The sequence below is a fragment of the Zea mays genome, chromosome 4, assembly GCF_902167145.1.
Source record: "Zea mays cultivar B73 chromosome 4, Zm-B73-REFERENCE-NAM-5.0, whole genome shotgun sequence".
Classification (NCBI taxonomy): domain Eukaryota; kingdom Viridiplantae; phylum Streptophyta; class Magnoliopsida; order Poales; family Poaceae; genus Zea; species Zea mays.
In genome coordinates this window covers 192,585,782-192,594,124 of record NC_050099.1, presented here as the reverse complement: position 1 = coordinate 192,594,124, position 8,343 = coordinate 192,585,782, and positions in this window count along the sequence as shown.

Sequence of the window (8,343 nt, the reverse complement as noted above, 5' to 3'; positions counted from 1 at the left end):
GAAGACGAGGTCGAGTCTGTCTTCCATGGCCGAGGCCGAGTCCGAGCCCCTGGGTCGGGCGAGGCGGAGGTCGTCGGCAGAGGCCAGGGCGGTGTCCGAGCCCTGGGGTCGGGCGAAGCGGAGTTCGTCGTCTTCCGGGTCTTAGCCCGAGTCCGAGCCCTTGGTCGGGCGGAGCGGAGTTCGCCGTCTTCCGGGTCTTAGCCCGAGTCCGAGCCCTGGGTCAGGTGGAGCAGAGTTCGCCGTCTTCCGGGTCTTAGCCCGAGTCCGAGCCCTGGGGTCGGGCGAAGCGGAGTTCGTCGTCTTCCGGGTCTTAGCCCGAGTCCGAGCCCTTGGTCGGGCGGAGCGGAGTTCGCCGTCTTCCGGGTCTTAGCCCGAGTCCGAGCCCTGGGTTGGGCGGAGCGGAGTTCGCCGTCTTCCGGGTCTTAGCCCGAGTCCGAGCCCTGGGTCGGGCGGAGCGGAGTTCGCCGTCTTCCGGGTCTTAGCCCGAGTCCGAGCCCTTGGTCGGGCGGAGCGGAGTTCGCCGTCTTCCGGGTCTTAGCCCGAGTCCGAGCCCTGGGTCGGGCGGAGCGGAGTTCGCCGTCTTCCGGGTCTTAGCCCGAGTCCGAGCCCTGGGTCGGGCAGAGCGGAGTTCACCGTCTTCCGGGTCTTAGCCCGAGTCCGAGCCCTGGGTCGGGCGGAGCGGAGTTCACCGTCTTCCGGGGCTGAGCCCGAGTCCGAGCCCTAGGTCGGGCGGAGCGGAGTTCGCCGTCTTCCGGGGCTGAGCCCGAGTCCGAGCCCTGGGTCGGGCGGAGCTTCCTATGGTGTCTTTGGCAGGGACTGGCTTCCTGTCAGCATCACTCTGTCAAGTGGCGCTGCAGTCGGAGTGGCGCAGGCGGCGCTATCCTTCTGTCAGACTAGTCAGTGGAGCGGCGAAGTGACGGCGGTCACTTCGGCTCTGCCGGAGGGCGCGTGTCAGGAAAAGGTGTCAGGCCACCTTTGCGTTAAATGCTCCTGCGATTTGGTCGGTCGGTGCGGCGATTTAGTCAGGGTTGCTTCTTAGCGAAGGCAGGGCCTCGGGCGGGCCGAAGATGTGTCCGCCGTTGGAGGGGGGCCTCGGGCGAGACGGAAATCCTCCGGGGTCGGCTGCCCTTGTCCGAGGCTAGGCTCGGGCGAGGCGTGATCGAGTCGCTCGAATGGACTGATCCCTGACTTAATCGCACCCATCAGGCCTTTGCTGCTTTATGCTGATGGGGGTTACCAGCTGAGAATTAGGAGTCTTGAGGGTACCCCTAATTATGGTCCCCGACAGTAGCCCCCGAGCCTCGAAGGGAGTGTTAGCACTCGCTTGGAGGCTTTCGCCGCACTTTTTTGCAAGGGGACCAGCCTTTCTCGGTTGCATTTTGTTCCGGTGGGTGCGCGCGAGCGCACCCGCCGGGTGTAGCCCCCGAGGCCTCGAAGGAGTGGTTTCACTCCTTCGAGGTCTTAATGCCTTGCGTAATGCTTCGGCTGGTCTGGTTGTTCCCTCATGCGAGCTGGCCGTAGCCCGGGTGTACGGTCGGGGCCCAAGTTCTCGGGCTGGTATGTTGACGCTGTCAACGGTTTGGCCGGAGCCGGGTTTGCGAGAGCAGCCCCCGAGCCTCTGCACAGGGCAAGAGGGCGATCAGGGACAGACTCGGCTTTTTTACATACGCCCCTGTGTCGCCTTTCCGCAAGGAGGAGGGGGGAGAGCGCCATGTTACCCTCGATGGGCGCCGAACATGGTGTCTCCGGTGAGCTGCAAGCGGGTAATCCGAGTGGACATCCGTGCCCCGTTCGTTAGGGGTCGGCTAGGGGCCCAGAGGCACGCCCAAAAGTACCTACGGGTGATCTGCCGGACCCGGTCCCCTGGCGACGGGGTCCGAGGGCTCGATGCCTCCCTCCGATGGGATTCCGTTGCAAGATCGCTCCCGCTGGTCTCGGAAATGTCCTAGGGTACCTCGGGAGCGCAGCCCGAGCCTTGGTTATGTATCGAACGTACCCCTGGTCATCCCTCGCTCGGCGTCTGAGGCGGCTGTGAACCCTTCGGGGGCCAGCCTTCGAACCCCTGATCAGTAATGGGCACGGAGCCCGAGTAGCCTGAGGCGGCCGTAGAACCCTTCGGGGGGCCGGCCTTCGAACCTCTGACCAGTAGTGGGTGTAGGGCCCACGCGATCTGAGGCGGCTGTTGAACCCTTCGGGGGGGGCCAGCCTTCGAACCTCTGATCAGTAAGGAGGCTCGGAGCCTGGTTCCTTCACGGGGAAGGATCCCTTTCGGAGTATCCCCCTTTCCCGGTCCCTGTCGCAAGAGATAGAGAAATAGGAAAAAGGAAAAAGATACGAAACCGAACGACGCGGCGTACCTTTTTTTGGCGCGGTTGTTTCGGCGAAGGCGAAGCGTCGCCCGCTGCTCCTGCCAGAAGCGCCGCCTGTCCAGCCGCGGAGTCAATGCGACGGGGCGAGTAGTTGGTGGGGCGGCCGTTGCGCGTGCGCGAGCCGTTCGAGGAACGGATCACGGGCGCGTTGTCTTCACGCCGTGAGAGGGGGTTCTCTTGCTGCCCCCGGATGGGACGTGAGCTTGGCTGACGACGTGACCGCTGCTCCCGCGCGCCTGCCATCGTCATTACTGCTGGCCCACTTTTGGCCGCGTTGACCGCCGCGTCAGGCTGGCGCTGCTGGGTCGCGCGCTGGGTCGCCTCGAGTCGCGGTATTGGTTCCGCAATCGAGGCGGCGCGGTGGTGGCGCAAGTGGCGGTGCAGTTGCTTGCATGCAGCATCCGGCGCGCCGGTTGCGCGGCGCGTGGGCCTGGGCCTCCATGCTGGCGTGTCGAGAGTCGGAGAAGCGCGTCCACTTGGCGCGGTTGCATGCCGCCTGCATGGCTGCCCGCCTCTTCCGCCCGTTGGTCTGGGCAAAAGTGGAGGGTCACTTGTAACCGCTGGGCAGTTGCGTGCACCACACGCGGCGGTTTGGCTTCTTCTGCTCGGAGCCAATCTGCATGACATGCGGGACCCAGCCCCCGTGCCGCAGGGGAGGGCTTTGGAGCGTGTTGGAGAAGACTCAGCCCGTGACGGTTGGGGGTGCAAGCAGGGAGAGTTGCCTTTAAAAGGAGAGTGGCCCCTTTCGAAAGGCGACCATGTCTTCTCGCTCCCTTATGCACCGTGTCTTTCCAGCTTCCAAGCCCCCGGATGGGGGCTACCCGCCGTCTTTTTGCCTCGTCGTTGGAGGGACGCAACTCCGTGGGAGTTGGTACCTTTCAGCCATCGTTCGGCTTCAAGGATTTTCATCACTCAGCCCGGTTGCTCCTCTCCGCTGGTGGTCACCCAAGACGGTGACCTCCAGCTCCTGGATGGGGAGAGGCAAACCGGGCCGTGATCCCGATCCCGCCCTCAGTGTTGAGGGTGTTCGTCATCCTCGCCGGGGCGGGGAGCGAGGCGAGCCGGGGCTCCACCTCCTGCGCGGGTCGGCGGACCACCTCTTCTTCCAGCTTCTGGTGGTGGCAATCGCCCTCTAGCCCTACGGCGGAGACGTCCTCCAGCCATGCCGGGGAAGGCGAACTGTTGCCGCCCAGCTAGGATGCAACATTCCGCCCTCTCCCTTGCATTCGCGGCGAGGACGACAGCGAGGATCTGCCGGTATGCTTGGGGGCGACCCACGTTTTGCTGGTGATTCGCCCAGAGCTTGTCGCCCCACGGGCTTCCCCGGCGTGGAGGTTGTCCATACCCGCGGAGACGGAATCGGAGTTCCGTTTGTGACGGCACTTCGAATGCCGGTGTTTTTTGTTCATTTCGGCTTTCGGGGCCTGAACATGTATGTAATTACGGCACGGAGCCGTGTTTTTTCCTCATTTTTGAGCGCTAAGACTCATCTGTTGATTATCTGAACTGCTTCACCAAGCATGAGTCGCCCCGTGTCAAGGTGACGAGTGAGGTATCCGTATCCCGGAGGCGTAGGAGTCCCTCGGCTCGGTCGGCCTCGCTGCCCGAGGCTCCTCTAGCTTAGTTAAAGGGACCCCTCGGCCGCTCTTTGATGAGCCGAGGCCAGGGGTAGCGATATCAGTATGAACAGAGGCGGAGTCGGCTCGAGAATGAAACCTGGTTGGCCGGAGCCTAGCCGGGTTGTCCGTTGGCGGGACCGACGTCGGAGTTGATCAGCCGAGGCCTCAGGTCGGGCTGGCGCCCTCGGGAGATGGTCGGCCGAGGCCCCAGGGGTGACCGGCTGAGCCGCCTGCTCGGGCTGGATTCCCGGAGAAGTCCCTGGCAGCGATTGCCCGGGCGTGGTGATGACGTCGTCCTTCGGAGCGGAGATCCTCGAACCGCGTTGCCGTCCGAGGCTAGGTCGGGCCTCGCCGAAGGTGTCGTCGATGCCGAGGGTGTTGCTGCCCCCTTCCAGCGTCAAGACCCGAGCCTGCAGGGTCAAAGTGTCTTATAGCGTGTGCCTTCTGCAGCCGCCGAGGCCAGAATACACGCCCTCGCTGTGTTGTAAAGCTGTGTCTCCTTTCCTCTTGTTTCGAGTATCTGGACTTTTTTGTCGGTAACAGGGATGTTTGTGTGAGTGGGAGTTTGCTTCTCGCGGAAGGTGATGAGTGAGGTATCTGTATCCCGGAGGCGTGGGAGTCCCTTGGCTCGTTCGGCCTTGCCGCTTACGCGTACTTTCACCCGTCCATGAGGCCCTGCCACCGACTCCGTCGAGAAGGCTCGAAGGATTGCTTCGGCAGAAGAACTTCCAAACATGAAGACTTGTTCGGTCCGCGGAATCACTTTATCCGAACGCGAGTTACTTATCGCAGAAGGTGATGAGTGAGGTATCCGTATCCCGGAGGCGTAGGAGTCCCTCGGCTCGGTCAGCCTTGGCTGCTTACGTGTACTCCGTCGTTTTCAGGATCCACTTTTCGAAGTAGTCAAAAAGCACGAAAGATATTCTGGCAGAAGAGACCTTTTTTCGAGGAAAATTTCAACGCAGAGGGGGTTCCCCCCCTTTTAGCCCCCGAGGGAGGGTCGGGCTTTGCCGAGGCGAGGCCGACCCTTCCTTGATGACTAAACTTTGCGTGGGTGTGAGGTATATGAACAACTTGAAAATATCTTAAGGGTAGAAGCGACGTAGCTGTTTGATGTTCCAAGCGTTGCCGTAGACCTCGCCTTGACTGTTGGCCAGCTTGTACGTTCCGGGCTTCAGAACTTTGGCGATGATGAATGGCCCCTCCTAGGGGGGCGTGAGCTTGTGCCTCCCTCGGGCGTCTTGCCGCAGCCGAAGCACCAGGTCGCCCACTTGGAGGTCTCGGGGCCGGACCCCTCGGGCGTGGTAGCGTCGCAGGGACTGCTGGTACCGCACCGAGTGTAGTAAGGCCTTGTCCCGAGCCTCTTCCAGCTGGTCCAGCGAGTCTTCTCGGCTAGCTTGGTTGCTTTGATCGTTGTAGGCTTTCGTCCTCGGGGAGCCGTACTCTAGGTTAGTGGGCAAGACGGCCTCGGCCCCATAGACCAGGAAGAACGGCGTGAAACCCGTGGCTCGGCTCGGCGTTGTCCTCAAGCTCCAGACCACCGAGGGGAGTTCCTTCATCCATCGCTTGCCGAACTTGTTGAGGTCGTTGTAAATCCGAGGCTTGAGCCCTTGTAGAATCATGTCGTTGGCACGCTCTACTTGCCCATTCGTCATGGGATGAGCCACGGCGGCCCAGTCCACCCGGATGTGGTGATCCTCGCAGAAGTCCAAGAATTTTCTGCCGGTGAACTGGGTGCCGTTGTCGGTGATGATGGAGTTTGGGACCCCGAAGCGATGGATGATGTTGGTGAAGAACGTCACCGCCTGCTCGGACCTGATGCTGTTCAGAGGTCGGACCTCGACCCACTTGGAGAATTTGTCGATGGCGACCAACAGGTGCGTGTAGCCCCCGGGCGCCTTCTGCAAAGGGCCGACGAGGTCCAGACCCCACACAGCGAAGGGCCAGGTGATGGGTATCGTCTGCAGAGCCTGAGCGGGCAGGTGGGTCTGCTTCGCATAGAATTGACACCCTTCGCAGGTGCGGACAATTCTAGTGGCGTCAGCCACCGCCGTTGGCCAGTACAAGCCTTGCCGGAAAGCATTCCCGACGAGGGCTCGGGGCGCTGCGTGATGGCCGCAAGCCCCCAAGTGTATCTCTTGCAGGAGTTCCTGACCTTCGGCGATGGAGATGCATCGCTGGAGGATGCCCGAGGGGCTGCGGTGGTAGAGCTCCTCCTCATCGCCCAACAAGACGAACGACTTGGCACGTCGCGCTACCCGCCGAGCCTCGGCTTGGTCGAGGGGTAGCTCTCCTTGGCGGAGATATTGCAGGTACGCGGTCTGCCAATTTCGATCAGGCGTGGCCCTGTTCTGCTCCTCCTCGACGTGCAGTGCCTCGCCCTCGGGGGCCGAGGGTACCTCGGGCTGAACCGAGGACGCCTCGAGCTGAGCCGAGGGTACCTCGGGCTGGACCGAGGTTGCCTCGGGCTCGGGCGTGTCGTTGATCTTGACGGAGGGTTGATGCAGATCCTGGGAGAAGACGTCCGGGGGAACCGTCGTTCGCCCCGAGGCTATTTTTGCCAGCTCGTCCGCAGTCTCGTTGTAGCGCCGAGCGATGTGGTTAAGCTCGAGCCCGTAGAACTTGTCCTCCAGGTGCCGAACCTCATCGCAGTAGGCCTCCATCTTCGGGTCGCGGCAGTGGGAGTTCTTCATGACTTGGTCGATGACGAGCTGCGAGTCGCCGCGAGCGTCGAGGTGTCGGACCCCTAGCTCGATGGCGATTCGCAATCCGTTGATCAGAGCTTCATACTCAGCCACATTGTTGGACGCCGGGAAATGGAGGCGTAGAACATAGCGTAGGTGTTTTCCGAAGGGTGAGACGAAGAGTAGGCCCGCGCTGGCTCCCGTCTTCATCAACGACCCGTCGAAAAACATGGTCCAGAGCTCCGGTTGGATCGGAGCCGTCGGTAGCTGGGTGTCGACCCATTCGGCTACAAAGTCCGCCAAGACCTAGGACTTGATGGCCTTCCGAGGCACGAACGAGATGGTCTCGCCCATGATTTCCACCGCCCACTTCGCAATCCTGCCCGAGGCTTCTCGGCACTGGATGATCTCCCCCAGGGGGAAGGATGACACCACAGTTACCGGGTGAGACTCGAAGTAGTGTCGCAACTTCCACCTCGTCAGGATCACTGCATACAGCAGCTTCTGAACATGTGGGTAGCGGATCTTGGTTTCGGACAGTACCTCGCTGATGAAGTAAACCGGCCTCTGAACGGGCAATGCATGCCCCTCTTCTTGCCTCTCGACCACAATCGCGGCGCTAACCACCTGAGTGGTCGTGGCGACGTAGACCAAGAGGGCTTCTCCATCGGCTGGGGGCACCAAGATAGGCGCCTTGATGAGGAGCGCCTTCAGGTCCCCGAGAGCTTCCTCGGCCTCAGGGGTCCAAGTGAAGCACTCGGCCTTCCTTAAGAGGCGGTACAGAGGCAGACCTCTTTCGCCGAGGCGTGAGATGAAACGGCTCAGGGCCGCGAGACATCCCATGACCCTCTGTACACCTTTTAAGTCCTTGATGGGCCCCATGCTGGTGATGGCTGCGATCTTCTCCGGGTTGGCTTCGATGCCCCGCTCGGAGACGATGAACCCCAAGAGCATGCCTCGGGGCACCCCGAAGACACACTTCTCGGGATTGAGCTTGACGCCTTTTGCCTTGAGACACCGGAATGTCACTTCAAGGTCGGAGAGGAGGTCGGAAGCTTTCCTTGTCTTGACTACGATGTCATCGACGTAGGCCTCGACCGTGCGACCGATGTGTTCGCCGAACACATGGTTCATGCACCGCTGGTACGTCGCACCCGCGTTCCTCAAACCGAACGGCATGGTGACATAACAGTACATGCCGAAGGGCGTGATGAAAGAAGTCGCGAGCTGGTCGAACTCTTTCATCCTGATTTGATGATACCCTAAGTAGGCATCGAGGAAAGACAGGGTTTCGCACCCAGCAGTGGAATCCACGATTTGATCGATGCGAGGCAGAGGGTAGGGAACCTTCGAACATGCTTTGTTGAGACCAGTGTAGTCTACACACATCCGCCATTTCCCCCCTTTCTTTCTCACAAGCACCGGGTTGGCGAGCCATTCGGGATGGAATACCTATTTGATGAACCCGGCTGCCATTAGCTTGTGGATCTCCTCGCCTATCGCTCTGCGCTTCTCCTCGTCGAATCGGCGCAGAGGCTGCTTGACCGGTCAGGCTCCGGCCCGAATATCCAGCGAGTGCTCGGCAACATCCCTCGGTATGTCGGGCATGTCCGAGGGACTCCACGAGAAGACGTCAGCGTTCGTGCGGAGAAAGTCGACGAGCACTGCTTC